The 21187-nt window shown below is 43.9% G+C and overlaps 1 long non-coding RNA gene and 1 pseudogene across 1 annotated transcript in view; both read left to right on the top strand.

The window, feature by feature from the left end:
* LOC147439470 (uncharacterized) overlaps nt 1–21187 on the top strand; it is a 66374-nt gene that overhangs the window by 11753 nt on the left and 33434 nt on the right. The window lies entirely within an intron of this gene.
* On the top strand, nt 18721–20353 carry LOC147439474 (uncharacterized; annotated as a pseudogene).

The raw sequence follows: 21187 nt of genomic DNA, 5'->3' as shown, positions 1-21187 counted from the left end.
GGATCACCTTTACGATGAGGACTCGGAGTAATCCTTGATAAACTTGCGAAAGAATCCAGTAAAGCCTAAAAAGGACTTTACTTGGCGCACATTCTTGAGAATGGGCCAATTTCGCACTTTATCCAACTTTTCAGGGTCGACGCGAATTCCATCGCGAGTAATGATGTGACCCAAGTACAGAAGCTCTTTCTTAAAGAATTCACACTTAGAAGCCTTAGCGTAAAGCTTCTCAGTTCTCAGTACTTCGAGAACAGTGCGTATATGCACTAGTTGCTCAGGCAAACTTCGGTTGTAGATCAAGTTATCATCGAGAAATACAACAACGAAGTTGCCTAAAAATGGTCTCAGCAGATCATTATCATCTGCTGGAACGTAGCTGGAGCATTGGTCAAACCAAAAGGCAAGACCAAAAACTCGTAGTGACCATAACGCGTATGGAAGCCTGTCTTAGGAATATCTTCCAGTTTGATCCGTATCTGATGATAGCCTGATCGCAGATCTATCTTCGTAAAATACAACGCTCCATGGAGGATACTTGTTCTTGACAGTGAATTTATTCAACCCCTTGTAGTCCACGTAGAAGCGCATAGTGTTATCCTTCTTTCGAGAAAGTAGCACAGGCGCTCTCCATGGGGATTTGCTAGGCTGAACAAAACTATCGAGATAATCCTTCAGCTGTCGCTGAATCTCGTCCTCCTCGGTTTTACTAAACCGATAGGGTTGCTTTGAGAAGGGCTGACTACCAGCCACCAACTCAATGCCATGATCTACTCCTCTCGAAGACGGCAAGCCAGGAGGTAGATCATCAGGAAAACATCCTTGAAATCAGTCATGATTTCTTGGATAAGGTTGGATTCGTCGGAATCCCCAAGTTCAACAGAAGAACATGAAATATTTTTACGAAATTCAGTGAGACAGAAGTACCAAGCACTAATGAATCAAACCAGGCAGATGGTACACATTGATAAAAGTCAACATCAGAAGACTGTATTTCTTCATACATTTCCAAAGCAGTAATAACTGGTATTGCAAAACCATTACTTCTGATTACAAAGCGACACAGATACATGAGGCATGTTTTGCTTAACAAAAACAAGAGAGTGATGTACATAGTCTATATACAATAAGTCTTGTTTATCATAAAACCATGGAATTTCTAAAAGAACATCTGCTCTGTCCAGGCGCATGATGTGGAAATCCAGGTTCTCTTTGTAATCAGCCAGCTCGAGCGACAAGTCTGGAACCATCCGATTCCATATATCCGTATCCACGCCACGAGCCATCTTCACGCGATACTCATGGTCACTGTTCTGCGTCCGCAGGTTCAGTTTCTGCACCAATTTTGCATCCACAAAATTGTGTGAGCTTCCATTATCAAGGAGTGCGGTCATGTCGTGACCATTGATCTTCCCGAGGAAACGGAGAAGATCGTGCTTACCAAACACTTTGGTGCTAAAAGTACAATTTGTGCATGAACTGTGTGCTAAATGATGGATTTCAACTTGAACAACATCAAAGTTACCTGAGATCTCGTGAATCTGAACCGAAGGACGGCCTTGCGGTTTCTGCATCTTTTTCTTCTTAGGGCAATCCTTCATTTGGTGGCCCGTCTGGCCACATCCGAAGCAAGCCCCCTTCTTCACTGCCTGAGGAAAGCAAGTTGAAAAGCAAGTTGAACTTTGACTGAGAGCTGTAGCTTCAATCTATGCTAAAAAGAGAAGACAAAAAGAGTTTTTTGACAAGCATGTGCGTACGAAAGAGTTCAAAACAGGTGATTATATACTTGTTTATACTTTAAAGCAACATGCCAAAAAACTTAAAAAGCGAGGGATGGGACCCTTTGTGATTAGTGACTTATCACAAAGTGGAGCTGTCAAACTTGCTACATTGGCAGGAGAAGAAATGCCAAATTGGATTAGTGGGTGTCGGTTAAAAAAGTATCATTTACCACTAACACAGGACATGCTTCAACAAATCCATCAAGAAAAACAACGGATGAAGGAGAAACAAAGGGTACGAGAAGAAGCACAAGCAGAAGCAAAAGAACGCATTGCAAAAAGAAGGCTTCTACGACAACAACAACAAAGTGGATCACCGTTGCGAATAAATGCTATTCGATTAACGAATTTTGGTGAAGACATAGTGGAACCAATAATTGCAGTCAAAGTAGGTAGCAATCAAGTTGAATCAACTGCATTGCTTGATTCTGGAGCTCAAGCAAATCTGATCTCTTGCAAATTACATAATCAGCTCCAACTCAAAGATCAACTACATCCTACTCAACAAGTGCTGGAAAGCAGTACCTCAAATTCATTAAGCACATTGGGCTGGACAATATTGCATATACAAGTACATCAGAATGTTTATCCCCACAAGTTTAATGTGGTTGAGGATGCGAGCACACTACACAAATGTTATTGGGACAACCATGGCAGAAAGAATATAATGTGCAGATAGATTGGAGTTCGAATACAGTCAAAATTCAACAAGCACAAGAACACCAAGTGGTAGCCTTTGCTAGGAAACCCGAAAGAACCCAATAATGGTGCCACAATCAATTGATCAAGAGAAAAATAGGTGGGTGCCACTTAACCAGCAAAAAGTTCCTACAAAGGATACACAAGAAACATCCAATTGTCTTCAATCAAAAAATGATATACCACAGGCGACAAAGAATAGATCAAAGTCAGCAATAAGCAAACAAGTATGGGTACATGAACGAGCCTACAAACCACAATGCACTAGCAAAACAGCCTCCAAAAAACCAGGTTAATCAAACACCAAACAGAGTCATCAAACAGATATAGATACCGAAGAACATGCTCAATCGCAACTACATGAGAAACGCGTTTGGATCCCAAGACGATGCTACAGGAACTCCCTTCAGTACAAGCAAAACCAGCAGCCAAACAAACAACATCGGCAAATCAATCTGTGCAGATGCCGATCAACAAAAAAGCCACCAAGACCAAAAAAGAGGCAATAAACCTACAAATGCATCCAAAACAAAGCTACAAATGGCAAGAAAAAGAGAAAAAGATTACGGCAACATCAACCACGACAATCTCTCCACGGAGACAACCACGGCCATATCGACAGTAGCCGCAACCCAAGCAACTTTTGCAAAGAAGACGATCAAACAAAGAGCTGTAGAGTTACAAATTTTACTTGCAAAGAAAAACTGCAAACCCAACCAAGAACAAATAGGAAACCTCGACGTCGAATGCCCATAAGCATCTTGCTTATTTCCTCTCTCTCGCACAGCATTAATTTTTCCATTCATTGACTGAGTATGCATTAAATAGGGCCACATTACAAGGCCACGCATTAGCACAATTTTTAACCTATGCACTGCACATTCCCCGAGGCGATACCTTGTCGTCCGGGAGGACTCCGACTAGGAGGGGGGGAGGCATTCTCAATGCGGACCCAATGAAGGTGAAAAGAGCAAAAAAGGGCATGTTTTTCGACTATTTTGAAGGCTTTTCGTTCGATTGCAAAATTTTCTGGACAAACCTAAGTACATATGCCCTTATACAGCACAAATCTACAAGTATATGGGGCCAAACGCCAAATTAGGCCTCTAGGTGTGTGTATATATGTAAAAATAGCCATTTTTGGGCAACATATTGATAAAACGGAGAAATCCGGCCATAAAAATTACATGTGAGTGTACATAGTATTTTGCGGTGATGTTTTTGAGTTATTGTGATTTTTGGGGATTTTTTGGGTTTATTTTGCTATTTTCTTTTAATTTTACTAATTATCGATAGAAAAACTTCAAACATACAAAAAGCAGGTGAAATATGATCGTAATGAAAAACAAAAAATGTGGGGATAATCAGAAACTATAGGACAACCTATGGTACAATGGGGGTGAAATTATGTGAATATAGCAGGAGGTGTGTTTTACCAGATTTTGACCGAAACAATTCGAAACTCAAATTTCTCGAAAACTGGGCAAACGGAGTCAAATCGGGAACTTTTTGAGCCTAAACTACATCTCACAAGAATTTAGGACCACATGTCAAATTTCATAGAAAGTGGTCCGGGACCCCCATTATAAGATTTTTTCACTTCACTTAGAGCTCATTTCTACAATTCCTTCTTGAGAGAGAGCTCTAGCCACCGAGAATGAACCGGACTTCCAGCTACTTCTACGACGCGCACGACGACCAGACAGGCTCCAGATATGAGAGGTAGGCTCAGCACCTTGAGCTTTTCGCGTATGTTTGATGTTTTATCCCGAAAACTAGTGTAGGGTTCACATGGGGAACGTGCAGTAGAGACCTACAGGTAGAGGTAGCCACCTAACAGCTAACCCAATAGCAATAAGGCTTCATAGGGGGTTTACCCTAGCATAGGAGACAACCCTTGAATGCACAAAGGCGGCTAAAAACCATTGGGAAAAACCCTAGCACCACAAGCCCTGCAAGAGGCCACCAAGTGGTAAATCGGTGAAAGTCGCACAAATGCTACAAAGACTCATGGGTAGGAGCATCTCGACATGCTCTACAAGGCTATATAGCCCACATGGCCATAAGGTGACCCGAAGCAGGACTAAGCTTCAAAAACGGCATCGGACACACAAAGCGTCAACTGGCTCTCACGGCCAAACCGGATGTCCGTTTCCCACCAAACTTCACGAGCGGCTTTTGCCTAGACATCAACAACCAAGTCCTATGGTGGTAGACCACCACAAGTCATCGACAGCATGCAAACGCAACCACGGGCGCTTCCAAAGCGACAAATCGCCAAACGGAGCTCCGGTGAAGCCAAAGCCAAAAAAAACCATATGGCAAGGTTCCCCAAGGAACCATGAAGCTATAGAGACTAACATCAAGAAATTTCATCGCCGAACAGCACTCCAAGAGTCAGAAAACGACTCAGCGGCTCTGAAAGCCAAACAGGGAGTTTCTATCTATCTTTTGACTTTTTTATTTGAAATAAAGCTTGAAGGGGACTCAGGGGGCTAAGGGCATATACTAGTAGCACTTCTTCCAAAAGAATTCTTCAAAAGACATCCTACGCGTAGAATGTCGCAGGGCCTCTTTTGTAAACCAAACTCAATATCTCACCTCATACACAGCTTCTACATAGCTTATACATGCTAGCCATCAAGTTTCATCACATTTGGACAAGAGTTGACCTCATATGCATCAAAAAAACGGAAAGTCACAGCATAGAGGCAATAAAGGGTCATAGACCTACATTGCCAAGCTAACTGTGGAGTCAGATATGAAAAAATAGTGAAATAGACATCCTATACGTAGGATGTCTAAATGCCCTATTTGACCTTTAGCTGGCATTTTTGAGTTCCACATATCTTTATAACTTCTTCACAAGCTCATATATCAAATTTCAAGCCAGACCCATCACATTTGGCCCCCAAACCTCAAAGATGCACTTTTTTGAGCCTAAAAACACTAAACATGCTCCTAACAACACCAATGCTTATCCAAATCAAAATCTAAGAACAGGGCCATGTTTCTACATGCTAAGGGATACCCATAGAACCAAAATCAAGTCATTCTGAGATAAGAAACATACTACGTGTAGGATGTCTCCAGGGTCATATTGACCTTCTGTGTAGGAGTTGACATCATGGGAGTCTTTTACATGGTATAAGAAGCCTATATATCAAGTTTCAATCCAATTGGATATCATTTGCCCATCCATATAGGACATCCTATCCATTTTGTGAGCCAAAAGCCTAAATCTGCTCAAAATTGCACTTTTTGATGTCGAAACCAAATTCCAAGTACATGGCCATGTTGCACAGGTCAAGGACCACAAGCATGTCAAGTTTCATCAAAATCAAAGGAAGTAGACATACTACGCGTAGGATGTCTACATGCTTATTTTTCAACCAAAAACCTATTGTGGGCACATGCATGGCTTCCCTATCCCTTTTGAGTTCTTATTTCAATTTTCAAGTCATTTGGGTAGTCAGAACTCAGTTTACCAGCAAAGTTGTGAAAAAACACTAACTTTGGACTACTGAGTGCAACAGGATCCATGGCAGCCACAAAGTCGCCTACAAAGAAGAAGAGGATGGCTATAAAGGACTACTTAGAAGAAGTGGAGCCTTTTGTTATCCCAGAGGGAACCCTGAAGCCCACAAGCACTTGATTCAAGATGACCTACTAGAAGCCAATGATCTAAGAATCTACCAAGGAGTGTTTAAAGATCCGGAGGGAAATGCAGTGGAGCTACCAATGATCCCTCAAGAGCTCAATGAATTTGTCAGGAGCAAGATGGGGGACTACTTGGAGAACTGGATCTCCACCATTACTTTGAAGCCTTGCCAGCAGGGATTGATGTTAAAAGAGTGTGGGAATTTGTCACCACAATCAAAGAGAACGGCATAGCTAGAGTTACAAATCTGCAAGGCAAGTCTGATAAGATGATTTTCATCAAAGAGGAAGTGGTGGCAGCAGCACTTGACCTCTCTAATGCAGGAGACAGTGTGACTAAGAGCGGGATGACATTAAGGTCTACTCAGAGAAGAAAAATAACTATACATTTGAAGATATTGCAAACCCGAAGGTGGCATAATGAGCCAATTATACAATCAGTACTTCCACATGTGTACCAAGCGGCCACAGAAATACACGATGCCACCTGGAGTTATTGCCACCACTTTCACTTGGGCGATGTAGTAAGAGCCGCCCGAGGGAGATAGACTATGCCGCTTACATTCACTACAACCTTGTGAGAATGGGGACCAAAAATCCCACTTATATTATGCCTGGTGATTTGATAACCAAAGTCATCTATGGAGCATTGGATGCCAAGGGAAATTGGCCTCTACCTCCCCCCCAAAATGATTGGCTTAAGCTGAAGGAAGACAAAGAAGAAGAGCCTCCTAAGGCTCCAAGGGTAGCCACAAGGTTGAAGCGCCGTTTAGAGACAGTGCCAGAAGAGCTGCCACAGCCCAAGAAGGGGAAGAAAGCAACTCTACAGGTGCCAGTAAAGGAAACAAAGTCACAGAAAGTAGCAAGGATGGAAAGACTACTGGAGAGTTTCAGAGCTAAGAGGATACTAAAAGGGGATCTGAGCGAATTATGGAAGCTCTCACTTGAGGCTATGTCTGGATCTTCTCGAAGGACTAAACGGGATCGCTTTGAAGATTATATAAAGAATTTCGAGATCTTAGATGCTACAGGTGAAAATATCCCAAACATACCTTTTACCGAAGAAGAAGTTGATGATGTGAGACAACAGCTGCTAAAAGAGCAGGAAAATGCAGAAAGAGAGAGGAAAACAAAGGCTGATTGGGACTTGAAGAAGAAGCAACCAACCCCACCATCAAGACGAGAATCCAGCCCTCCACCATCACCACCTCCTCTTAGTCCTCCTCAACCTCTACAGATTGAGGAGTTAATTAAATCTGAGAAGCTGCAAGTCTTTAAGAAAGAACAGGACAAAGAGAAAGAGTCTGAACCAGAGCTGGAGAAGCCAGATTTAGAAGAAAAAAACTATAGAATATTCCTTGATCTACTAGCTTTTGGATACTCTCGAGAAGAGGGAGCTCATGCAGCTTTTCAGTTGTCTAGCACTAGGCCCAAAGAATATATGATGAGCCCTCGATTGGTGGAGTTGAAGGAAATAGCCACAAATACAATGGATTTACAGACACAAGCCAATGATTGGGATGAGGTGATGCAAAGACTCACTGGGCTCAGAGCAAGGTCTATGGCCACTGAGATTGAGTGTGATAATCTCAAAGTGAATGAAGTTCAAATCAAAGTCGAGGTGGACTCGCTGCAAAAGCAGGACCAAGAGAACACACAGAAGCAAGCCAAGCTGCAAGCTGATTTGGACGCGGCACTAAAAAGATGCCAAGATCTGGAAAGTTAGAGTCAGGCAGCGGACCAAAAGCTTCGAAGAGCAGATGAGGAGTATAAGAAAATCAGCAAATCACTAACGGATGCGAGAAAGAAAGGACAACTTGACACTCCACTCCGCTTGCCGATGAGTCCAAAGAAGTGGAGACTTTGAGGAATGCTAAGGAAAAAGCTGAGCTAGAACATGAGGCCAGCCAAGGCAAAGTTATAGAGCTGAAAGATCAAATAAAAGTGAAAGATCAAACAATCCAGAGGCTAAGGGCATCTCCGGGCAGAGTCAGAGCCGCGGCCTCAACTAGCACTGCTTCAGAGAAGGATATGTATGACGAACAAATGAAGGAACTCCAAAAGGAGTTGACACTAGAGAAGAGACAAAGGTTATGCTGGCCGAGGGCTCCCTAGTGATGCAAAGCCATTTGGAGGATGAGAACAAGGCCATGAAAGATGAGCTAGCAGCCTTGAAAAAGAAGATCGACGAGGATCTCAAGAAGATGCAAGCTAAAATGAAGACACCAAGAAGAAGCTAGAAGAGGCTGAGAAAGCCAATGCTTCAAATTGAACGACCTTTTAGTGACCATGGGGGATCAAGCTGAACAGGAAAAGAAAGCATATCAAAAGCACATTGATGAGCTAAAGGCCAACAGCAGACTGAAGAGCCACAATTGAGCACAGGGCCAACAGCTATGGAAGGAATTGATATAGACAATGTATCAGATCCAGTGGACACAACAATGCAAGAGGACATCCTTGTGGGACCATCCCAAGATCCCCGGATCTGACACAAGAAGAAGAAGACAATCTACAAAAGGCAATAGAAGCGTCCATAAAAGACACCACCAAAGAAGCAATGCAGTGAAAGCAGAGGATATTGAAGTCTATGACCATTCAAAAATTAGATGCAAATGTCGTTCGACATGAATGGCTACAACCCTCTCTCCCATATCCTCTTCTCAAGTATGAAGCTGCTACACTAAACATCTAAAACCAAAGGACTGCCAGGTCCTGGTCGATCCGCCCAACCTCCCTTTAATAGGCTCCTAGCCACTTTCGGACCCTTCCCACTGGCAGCCGGCCCTTGGCCGAGTCCGTGACCCCTTGGTTGGCCCTTGGCCTGACTGATTACTCCCCCCTTGGAGAAGCGTTTTCGTCCTCGAAAACAAAAGTGGGGAATTTCTTCTTAAGAACACTAATGTTTTCCCAAGTGGCACCCTCTTAAGGGCGATCTTTCCACTTGACTAAAGCTTGACTACGTACATGATGACGAGTACGGAGTTCATGAAAATCTAAAATGCGTTCAGGTTCATGCGGTGGAATTGGAGGTTCAGTGAAATCAACCAATATCTGATGGCCGATAACATTGTCGTCCCCATGCAAGCGTTTACATAAACGACTTACATGAAATACCGGATGGACACGGAGTGGGCACGTAACTCAAGTTTGTAGGCCCTATCTCCAACTCGCTTGAGTATCTTGAATGGCCCACAATAACGTGGAGATAATTTGGGTGTAGGCCCAGTCTTCAGACTTTCTGAATGCTCTGGCACACGCAAAAATACCTCTTCCCCTTCCGTGAAGGTAACTTGCCGACGTTTCCTCATCAGCATACTTCTTATACCGATCCTGTGCTTGTCGAACATTTTGACGAGCAAGTCTTAGCATTTCCATATGAGCTTGGAGGAACTCCTTGACCTGTTGGAGCTTTTCAGTTGCCAACCCCACCGTCACTGGTGATCTAGGTTGAAAACCATACATAAGCATGAATGGACTAAAACCAGTTGTAACATGCTTAGCACTATTTATATGCAAACTCAAGAATAGGAAGATAATCTTCCCAATTGGATTGCTTCTTACTAACGTATGCTCGTAGCATATCTTCTAGCACTTGGTTGACTCGTTCCGTCTGACCATCTGTTTCAGGGTGATCAGCCGTACTTAAATTAAGTTGTGTACCCAATCGTTTAAAAACATCCCTCCAAAAATGACTATTAAACTTGGGATCACGATCACTCACAATGTTACTTGGCAATCCATACAACGTGTAAAGATTGTCCAGAAATAACTTCACTAATTCTGGAGTCTTAATGGTTGACTTGGTTGGAATAAACCGACAAAGTTTAGTCAAACCGGTCTACGACCACCCATACCGAGTCATGTCCTCGAATAGTGGTTGGTAAACCCACAATAAAATCCATGGAGATACTTTCCCATTTACCATTGGGAATCTCTAAAGGATGTAAGAGTCCTCCTGATTTCAGGCGCTCTGCTTTATTAACTTGACATTTTTGGCAATGCAAGGCATAGTCTTGAACATACCCATGCAAACTGGCCAGTAAAACTGTCGTCTTACGAGTGCATAAGTTTTCTTAATTCTCGGGTGCCCTGCACTTGACTATCGTGACATTCATAAAGAATTTGGCGCCGAATGTCTGCGTCCGTCGGTACACACACTCTCCCCTTGTGGAGTAGGTACCCATCATCTATGGAAAAATTCTTCCATCTTTGCAGTTCATCACTCGAAAGAGGAGAACTGGGTGTGGAGGAAAAAAACCACTACCAACATTGGAGTGAGAAGGATCCCTCTTTCTAACATAGCTCCACACCTTGGAGTATGCAGTATCATGCTCGCACTTACCTTTGAGAGATGCCAAAAAACTCACTCCGCAATTCCGTGAAAAGGAGAGAGTTGATCTCTGGCATTCGGCTGAGAGCATCAGCCACTACATTGTACCGCCCTTTGCGATATCGTAGCCTGGCATCATACTCCTGAAGAATCTCAGCCCACTTGGCCTTGCGACCCTTCAAATCACTTTGTTGTGTGAACCACTTATGCTTTCATGGTCGAACACAATCTCGAATTGTGCACCATATAAATAATGTCGCCATGTCTTTAAAGCAGACACTATTGCATAGAGCTCTCCTTCGTAAGCAGAGTAATTATGTTGTGCTGAATCCAGCTTAATTATGTTGTGCTGAATCCAGCTTCTTGCTTTCAAAATGCAATTGGCCTTCCCTCCTGCAGAAGGACTGCTCCAATCGCACGATTACTAGCATCCGTTTCCAAACGAATGGCTTTAAGGGATCCACAATAGCCAAAACAGGAGTTGTGGCTAATGTGTACTTAAGTTTGTCAAAACTTTGCTGTTGTTCTAATCCCCACTGAAAGTCTTGCCCTGGCTTTCAGTTGATCTGTCATGGGAAACAGCAATATGGGCATAGTTTTTAAACGAATCGACGATAAAAACCTGCAAAGCCTAAGAAAATCTGGAGCTCTTCCAAATTTTTGGGAGAGGGCCACCTGCGAATGGCATCCACCTTGGATTGATCCATGTGTAAACCCTGCAGCCGAAATAACATGCCCCAAGTAGTGAATTTCCCTCCTTGAGAAAATCACATTTGGATTCTTTGGCATATAACTGATTTTGGCGTAACAAATGAAACACTTGTTTCAAATGTGCTAAGTGCTCTTCCTCAGTGGCACTATAGACAAGAATGTCATCAAGAAAAACGATAACAAACTTTTCCAAGTATAGTCTCAAGACAATATCCATGAGTGTCATGAACGTAGCTGGAGCATTGGTTAACCCAAAGGGCATCACCAAAAACTTATAATGTCCAAACCTTGTTCGGAACGTTGTTTTGGGTATATCCGCAAGCCTGATGCGTACTTGATGATACCCAAATCTGAAATCAATCTTTGAAAATATACGAGCGTGGGTGAGCTTATCAAACAGCTCATCCACTCATGGCAATCGGTACTTGTTCTTAACAGTAACCGCATTTAATCCACGGTAATCTATGCACATGCGCATACTACCATCCTTTTTCTTCACCAAGAGAATGGGAGAGGCCCATGGTGAAGAACTTGGTTGAATAAACCCTCTACTGAGATAGTCAGTAAGCTGACGTTCCACCTCAGCAGCCTCATAATGACTCATTCGGTAAGGCGGTTTACTCACTGGCTTACTGCCTGCAACCACGTCTATGCCATGTTGCACAGAACGTGTCGGCGGTAGCCCTGGTGGCAAATCATCTGGGAACACATCCGTGAATTCCCTTAAAAGTTCCTTTAATGCATTAGCAACATTTGCTTGTTTTGAATTAGTAGGCATAGCTGGAATAGGAGAGAAAGAAGAATGCGGCGTTGAGGAAGTTTTATTCAAAACTTTATCATCATTAAAAACATCATCCACATTGGAAATAAAATGGCACAGTGAGTAACAAAAAAAGAGTTCTTCTATTGCATCATCAGAAGCGAGCTTCATAAGCTCAGTTGTACAAATAAGTGGTGAGGAAGGTACATCCTTCTCCCCCAACAGCAGCACGTGCACACCATTGGATTCGAACATTAGACTATTATGCTCATAGCTACGTCTAAGGGATGATCCTAAACTATGCAACCATTCACAACTAAGAACCACATCTGCCCTCTCCATATTCATGACTTGGAAATCCAAAGAGGTACGGTATCCTTGAATTTCCAGAGGTACATCTTTAACCTGAGTTTCCCATATCTCAGCATCATGGCCGTTAATCATTGCTACCTTGTAGCGATGGGAACTCGGGGTTTGGGGCAATTTGAGTCGTTCCATCAATTTATAATTGATGAAATTGTGTGACGCACCATCGTCTACCAAGATCCGCACCCTATGCCCTTGGATAGAGCCATGCATACGCACCAACTCATGTGATCCGAAAGTCTGCTGCCACATGGAGGCCGTGATACAGCACTCATGCACCGCCTCGGTGTGTGTTACTTCCACATTAGTAAACTGGGAAGAGGATTCAAGAGGTAAAAGCTGCACCATGTGCACTGCTTTTTCCTTCCCCTTGTCTTGAGCAGCAGATTTCCCCTTGGGACAATCCTGTTTGCTATGTCCAGTTCCCAAACATTTAAAGCACAGCTTTTCTTTTTTGGCTTTCTCAAACTCTTCCGTTGAGAGAGGACCTCTAGACCCCTTGGGCTTTTTGGAGGTCTCTGATGCAGTAGAGATATTTTTTCTTTTATGATGCACATGCTGTGGACGTGTTGAAACAGGTGTAGTGCCATGCACATGCGAACTATGCAATGCCCGATCATCGGGATCATCATGGATGTGAGCTTGCACTATTGCGTCCTCAAGTGTTTGTGGATCCTGGGTTTTAACGTGCTTCTTAAGCTCGGGAGTTAACCCACGGATGAACCCACGCACCTGTTGAAAGGTATCCATCCCTTCCAGCTTGAGGATCACATCCCGATAATGGGAAATATATTCCAATAATGTTTTATGGTGGCGCATAGAACATTCGTCCCAGGCGGTCCAATTTCTATCCTTCTCATTGGTAGGTAGAAATTCCTTCCTGAAGACAGTCTCAAAAGCTGTCCAAGTCTGTGGTAGCATGCCCTTCTCCTTGAGAGACATCCACCATTTGTAGGTCTTGCCGTCCAAAGTCAGACTTGTCTGCAGCGCCTTGGCTGCATCCGGGGTACGTCTAAGGTCATGAATACCATCCCACTTACTGAGAAAAATATTCACGGTGTCCTTGTTTTGCTCACGCTCTTCTCCCCGAAAAATTGGTGGCTTTGTATTTTTCAACAAATCGTCCACCTCTTTTTGGGTCAGAGAGTGCAGCGGTCCCGGAGGAGGGCCTTGCCCAGCAGCCGGCCCTTGGCCTAGTGTGGAGCCGTGCTCCTGAGTTGGCTGACTAGTAGGGCCCATGGCCTGCTGCCGCATATGCAACTTAATCAAATCGGATAATGCTGGACATTCTGATTTAATTGTGCAAAATTCGTTTCAAGCACAGTCATGCGTGTTTGCAATGCACGAAAATCTTGCATGTCCAGCAAATCATACTCATTGTCTGTCGCCGTTGTGGCACAATTACTCTCCGTGAGAGGAACCGTCCGCGTGGCATCGGCAGACGAAACGGGTGCGGACTGCTCGAAATCAAATGCATGATGCATATTTATGTCCGAATCCATGCTGTGGACGTACTGTGCGAGAAAAGAAAGAAGAATACCTGAATTCCAACGAGCTCGTAGCAGGTTGCTATAAGTAACCGTATAATTACGCCTTTGATGGGAAAAAACGCTGACTTCGAAAGCGAACGTCAATCCAAAATGAAGAGTAGCTTGAAAATAATGATCAAGTCTGCAGTCGATGATGCTCTTGAAAGCATCGATCACGTTGGAGTTGCCAACGAGCGGGTTTGCATCATATGCACTACGCCAGAGGAACTTGAAATTTTTTGACAAATGGTGCAGCCGATGATAAGCTTGAGAACACGAAGCAAAGTACCTTCACCACCGAGTTGGCTTGCATCGGATGCAAGAAGCCAAATCCGGGAATTTTGCCACTAATCGCGGGCTTTTCAAAACTGCAGAAGCCGAGTTGCAGCAGATTTGGATTGCAAAATTCGTATAAATCCACAGCCGTGGTGTGCTTTGTGTGCCCACAATGAACGGATTCGAGCCAAAGAACAGAACTCGGCTTGCCAAATCAAGTACCGTGGGGAGAGCCCCTTAACTAGGCCATTAGGGTTGGCCAAGGTGAAGGGAAAAAAAAAATTAATGCAAAACTGTCTACTGCATGTCGCCAACAGCGCGTGGAGAAGATGGTGATGGAGCTCGCTATGGAGCAGCTCTTTGTGGGCGGGCCAAGCACGAAAATTCCCTGATTATGCCTTGCGCTCCAACTGAGCCTAGCCCCAGCCAATTTGGTGCAAGTCATCAGACGCCCTCGCGCGTCCCCGACTATGGGTTGCTCCACACGCGCGGGCTTCGGCCTCTTCTTCTTCCTCCTTTGAGGTTGCATGCAACATGCAGCAAAAGCAAAAACATGCTCCAAGTTGTAAAGATAGCCTGAAGCTCTGATACCAATCTAAAACCAAAGGACTACCAGGTCCTAGTCCATCCGCCCAACCTCCCTTTAATAGGCTCCTAGCCACTTTCGGACCCCTTCCCACTGGCAGCCGGCCCTTGGCCGAGTCCGTGACCCCTTGGTTGGCCCTTGGCCTGACAAAACAAGAGGATTAAAGAGGAGCCGATAGTGCCACTATACGAAGAAGATATTACCAAACCAGAAGGTGTTAAGCTTATTGTGGACTCTCAGCCAAAATGGAGGAAGGTATGGCTAACTAAATACCCACAGTATTTAGTACATTTGGTAGAGGCGCCTAAAATAATCAGAGACAACCTTAGCTTTTGCCCTCTACCGAGGATGAGGACCTAGAAAGAACAAGAACTGTTGAAGAAAAGCCACCCCATGTGGCTCAACTACGCAAAGCTACCAGGCTTGAAGGCAGGTGAGAGAATGAGTGAGAAATACATGGTGAAAACCCTAACGGGCGCCATTAAATTGTTCACTGGCTCGCCTGACCTCTCTTGCATTATGCTCAGGAAGATATGTAAAACCCTTCTGGCAGTTTTTGAGATCTTTAAACCTGGACAGGCAACAGACAACATATTTTTCTTCCAAGATACATATAGATGTGCGTATGAACTGTCTGCTCAACCTTTCCATAAGGTGATACATGCCCTCTACCAGCGAATAATGTTTTTGCCCTCGTACCATCTCCAGGCCTTTGAAGAAGCCTTCTACACCGGTTTCTTCACCATCGATACAGATATATTCGGCCCTACATTACTGGCCCACCATGCACCGTATGAGTCTGTTCTGAAGATGCCCGAAAGCCTCCACTGAAGAAGCAGTTCTACTGTCATGGCGGGGATGACATGATCTAGGAGGGGAGAGTGTTAGCGGCTGGACACACTCAACGGAGGATGATTGCCCGGTGGGTTACTAATTTCCTTTGTGATCATTCCTTAATTGAGAAGAAATCGTCATTTCACCTTTGTAAATAGTGGGGCTTGCAGAAGCTTCCACATCGTATCCCATTTTTGACATTTAGACTTAGTAAATGGTTAAATTGGCATTAGGGTTTGAGATTGTAAGGTATTTATACCACTTTTGAACTTAATGCAAAAAACCTTTTGTCATTTTCATAAGTTTGTCTGTGTGAGTTGAGGCGTACTCTGTGTAAGAGAGAGTGTGAGAGTTTAGAGATTCGCTACGCGCGCCCTGGTGATCCGTTTGAAGAACCGAGAAGTGCAGCTCCTTGCCGCCGAAGAGAGCTACGCGCCAAGCTCATCACTGCGCACGTACGGCCCGTTTCTGCAAGATAGACCCACGAGCCTTATCTAGGGTTTTGGTGAGTTTCTGGTGTCTGTTTTCTTATTGCAGCATGTCCACGCGTCCGAATCGGGATAAGCTACGCATTAGGCATGTTAGTTTCAGAAAACGTCGACCAGACATCCTACGCGATTCTGCATCAGGTGTTTAGGGTTGGGGTTTTGGGTCACGGACCTTAGGGAGAGCGACCTATTGGTGTTAATAGGATTTTCCTCAAGTTCCGTAGCGTTTCGAGAACGTTTGATGGGTACTTGGCTCTTGAAAGCATTGTAGGAAATCTCCTCTTGTGTACTCTTGAAGGCTGTAACTTAGACATTTGGTAGAGACCTCTGTAGGAAGTAGTCAATAGTCGGTCGAGTGTAGGTTGACACCCTATGCTTGCTTCCACGCGCCTGCAGCTCGAGCTTCGTCCTTAGCTGAAAAATCTTGTTAGGTGAGTTCTCGATGTGCTGACGTCCGTCACGGCGTATTTGCCAACATAGCTCGTCAATCAGCTCTTCCATCTCAACCATGAGTGGAGGTGACAACCACACCAACGATGATGGAAAACAAGGCTACCAATATGGGCATGGACGAGCCAGAACAAAGGGTGGTGACCAAACTACCAGCCAAGAGGAGAATTCAAGAGTTGGGAACTGACGTGGGAGAAAAAGGTGTAAAAGGGAAGAAGAAGATGCAGCCACACAAGACAATCCAAGAGGAGAACAACAAGGAGAAGAAGGGACGAGAGAATTGGAAGGATACGTGGGTGGTACAGCTTATACACGTTCGTGGTGCCAGGCATGATGAGTTTGGGAAGACTCCAAAACAGCGTGTAGACCTTTGGTCTAAAGCTGCCACACAGCTTGCATCTTTGTTTCCTCATTGTGACAAAGATGGTCAAGCTTGCAGGAAGAAGTGGGGACGTGTCTACGACGCATTGTCGTGCTGTCGTACATCTCTATGGACAATTGCATGGAGGAGTCATATATTCAGTGTTTTTATGAGTGCTCGGAATATGGTTGGGAGCATAGCATTTCCGCACGATGGCAGGCTTGCAATGGCCGTCATTTGTCGTGGGAGCAGTTTTTTATATCATAACTTGGAATCTGAAGTCGTCAATGTCGAAAGTTTTTGGAGTAAAGATTATGCTATGGGCTTTTACCATGATTGACAGCATCACTCATGCCGATAGAAGAGAGGGCGAAGCACTCGAGGCATCATCGGCATCATAATGAGGCAACTTCGCATTCTATATGGATTGCGAGACATCATTACCATTAGGGAAACCACATATGGTGAACTCATCAACGATTGACAGTGCATCTGAGAAAAGCAAGGACAATAGGGTATGCAAAACATGGATAAAGAAGGCTTTGGCATTACCTTGTCAATATAAAAACCAAATGATGTGCTTGAAAATGCTTTGATATATGTCATTAAATGCAACCAACATGCTTTGATTCATGGATGATGGCTATTATTATGGAGGCGGTGAGGAAGCTACAGAAAATAATTGCTTTGGTTGTGCTCTACATTGCCTTGGTTTTAGTGTATGCCAATATGGTGAGAAGTTCAGGCTATGAGGTGTGTGTGAATCGCCACTTGAAATAAGCAGACTATTAATAGGAAGTTAAGCAAGAAATAAAAAGCACCGTCAATAAAAAAAGGCGTCAATTGTGGCGAGCAGCGGAAAAAAAGCAGTTCAGGGAGAGCCGCCAAAGAGAAGAGGAGGAAGTCTACACAGCTAGGACGGGAGGAGACCCTTCTGTAGAGGGGAAGGGAGCTCCGTTGTGGGCGTTAAAGGTCATCGCCGAAAGAAGGTGCAAAGGCGGACTGCAACCAGGGCAGTTGGCGGAATCTGTAGACCAGTGCAGTTGGCGGAATCTGTAGACGACACAGAGACAAGCAAAGACCAGGCTAAGAACAAGAGCCAGCAAGAAAAGCGAACGTCAGCTGCAGCTGCACAGGTGGAATAGCTCAAGGAAAGCGCGTTGACAACCAAAAGCAGGAGTGTCGTCTGAAGAATTGGAGGGGCCATCGCGAGGACGAGCCGCAGGTTAGAGAAGAGTTGAATTGCCGAGGGCTGTGCCGAGGAGACAGAGAGGAGCACTGTCGAATACGAGGCCGAGCAGGGAACTGTTGTTTTCTTTGTTGTGGCGTCAATTGCAGAAGGAGCGTTTTTTTTTTAATTTTGTATTTAAACTCAAAGTTGAGTTTTTTCTAAAGGAAACAAGGGGTAGTACATACAGGAAAAGACCAGAAAGGATAAGAAATCGTAAATTACAGCAATAACTGTGAACGAAACTCGAGGAGCAGCTTCAAGAAGTTAGAGTGAGCAGGTTTACAAAGAAAGTGCACTATGGATAAGAAAGGCAAGTTCGTGTTCGTAGAAGAGGTCAAGAAGAGCAAGGGAGGTGTATTGAGGCCATAAAGCTTTGGCTTTGCATGTCCGCTCATATTCTTGGCAAAGTTTAGAGCACTTCATGCCTATTACAGTGAAGTTTCTTTTGTATCGAGATTTTAAGCTCATTCAGTTTAACAACTTAAGATTCTAAGGTGTCCTTTGAGTCAAATTATCTTGTGTTGTATCTTTTCTCTCACCACATTCCCACAGCGAGCAACCCAGTGTTGATCCCGGCTCACTAACCGCACTTATTTTTCCCGACATCTTTGGTGAACCCGATGCAAAAGCGAGCCGGGGTGGGACTTGGTAGCAGAAGATGTCGACACCACAGGAAGTAGCAATGCAACAAATGATGCAACAGTTCGCAGCCTATATGCAGCAGCAGCAGGCTTCTCAACAGCAGTACCAACAAAGTGAACGCATTCGTCAAGCGAGGTATACAGTAACTGAAAAGCTGCAAAGATTTGAAGGTCGTGATATTTCAAAATTTTGTACTGTTTATGAACAATCTATGGAGGATTATGGAGTTAATGATCATGACTCAGTGGAAGGTTTTCATTTAATTGCGGCTCCTGAGCTTAGGGCTCGAATTGAAGAAATTCGAGTAACACATGGTGCAAATTGGCAGGAGTTTAAGAAGTCTTTACAAGAAGAGTATTTCCTCGAAGATTCTCAACGGGTTACCAAGCAAAGCTTTATGAAATGGATACAGCAGAAGGATAAAGGATTATCTGCGAGAGAATTGCTACGAGCTTTTGAAAAGAAATTTGAACAGTTATCTACTGCTCAGCAGAAAACAATGCAGCCGGAAAAGGTCGAGCTATTTATTCAAGCAGCAGATTCGCGCCTTCAGAAGAGCTTAGTACACCTGCTTGAGGACCCATCTGGTTAGTTGGGCTTAACTTCTGATTGGAAATTGGTTACAGAAGCTGTCAATATGATTGTAAAGCGACAAAAGAGGGTGGACAAGTTCAGAGTGGCTGATCCTATGGAAGCGCTCGAAGAGGACCTAGTGGAGAAGCCGAAGCCCAAGCTGGAAGAGCCAGTCCTTGATGAGCTGGTAAAAGGTATACAAGAGTTGAATTTGAATTTGAAAGCTGTTAAACTTGATGGTTTGAGTGCAAGTGGATCGTCTTCAGAACCCAGACAGCGTCCTCCACAACAAGACTGGGATAAAGGATGCATGTGGTGTGATAGCTTAGATCATATACGCAAAAATTGTGATGATTTTAATGAATTAGCTTATAAGAAGAACACAGTTTTTTGGAAGGACGGCAAGCTGCATCTTTAAAAAAACTAGTGAACGTCTACGTTTTAAGTATGAGAAGGGCGGTATGAAGAAGCTGGTTGAGGAGATGCAGCACAATGCCTCTAGGGTTGATGCAACAACTTATGGATTACAGGTATGCAGTGCGGAGGATGAGGAAAGTACCAAGGCTAAAGGGAATCTATGGCCATATGCTTTGAGGACAGCTGACAAAGGTAAAATAACTCGTGACACATTAAGTCAAGCTGGGAATTACATTCGACAAACTACGGGGTGGTCAGATCCTGTAGTGTATGCCTTTCTTGCAAAATCTCAGGCTAATGAAGCTATGGTGGAAGAGAAGCGCAAGAGAGATGAAGACATTGTGGGCTCATCAAAACGAGCTACGAGGACTAGCGGCAAGATGGAAGAAGGTGCAAGTTCTAAAGCAGTCCCTACACCTGAAGTGCTTATGGAAGAGGCATCAAAAGATAAAAATCAAGGTAAGCCAAAAGGGCCTTCTTACAAGTTAAAATATGATATTGAATTGGCTACGGATCTGAAGAAGGTATTTGAGGAACGCATTCTCAATAGCAAGGTGGAACTTACTTTGGGCGATGTCTTGGGCATTGCTAAACGTGAATTTCATGAGGAGATCATTGATATTATAAAGAGAAAGCGACAAGTACCAGTCGAGCAATAACCTGATGCGGTCAAGAGCCAAGTGATTCAACATGTAGAATCAATTCTGGATGCTTATGAGTCAGAGATTGAAGAAGAAAGTTTACAGTCTATAGTGATCTCCAATCAAGTTACACCCGAGGTAAGACATGTTCACTTCAATAATGATGATGGTGAGGAAGCAGAACCTAGGAGCCATTTTTCCAGAACACATTGGGCGAGAGCTACTACGGAGACAATTGTTAAGATTGGTGATATTGATGAACCTATCCTAGCACTTGTGGATCATGGTTCAGAAATTAATTTGATGTCAAAAATCTTGTACCAGAGAGGGAAATGGCCTATCGATATGGATCATGGTTGGCGGATTCGAGCTGCCAACACCCAACCTGGCAATTTATATGGTGCATGTGCAAATGTCAAGGTTACAATTGGAGATGTTTGTGATGAACAGAACTTTTTTAAACAGGAACATTCCTCTTATCCACTTATCCTAGGGCAACCTTACATCACAGCTGTGCGTATGGAAACAAAGGTTTTGGATGATGGTTCAGCATATGCAAGGATTCGAAGTAAAGATGGTAAGAGAGCAGTTCAATTTTTGATTGTTTGTGTTGATCATGTTAGGAATAAAGATAGCTTAAGAGAACAGCCTTTGCCAAGGGTTCCAAAAGAGTTTAAAGAGTATAGGTTTGCTCAGGATTTTCTTGGGGTGCCACTATAGAGCGGGACTATAGTGGTACAGGGAAGAAGAAGTTCTCGCAAGAAGAGACTTTTTCTTCGGGGTTTCTGAGACTAACATCTGAAGGTTCAGTTTCATATAGGAAGTTCACGGAGCTACCTAAGTGAGAGAAGC

The sequence above is a fragment of the Adiantum capillus-veneris genome, chromosome 16, assembly GCF_014529385.1.
Source record: "Adiantum capillus-veneris isolate H3 chromosome 16, ASM1452938v2, whole genome shotgun sequence".
Taxonomy (NCBI): Eukaryota; Viridiplantae; Streptophyta; class Polypodiopsida; order Polypodiales; family Pteridaceae; genus Adiantum; species Adiantum capillus-veneris.
This window is presented reverse-complemented; position numbering and strand designations above follow the sequence as displayed.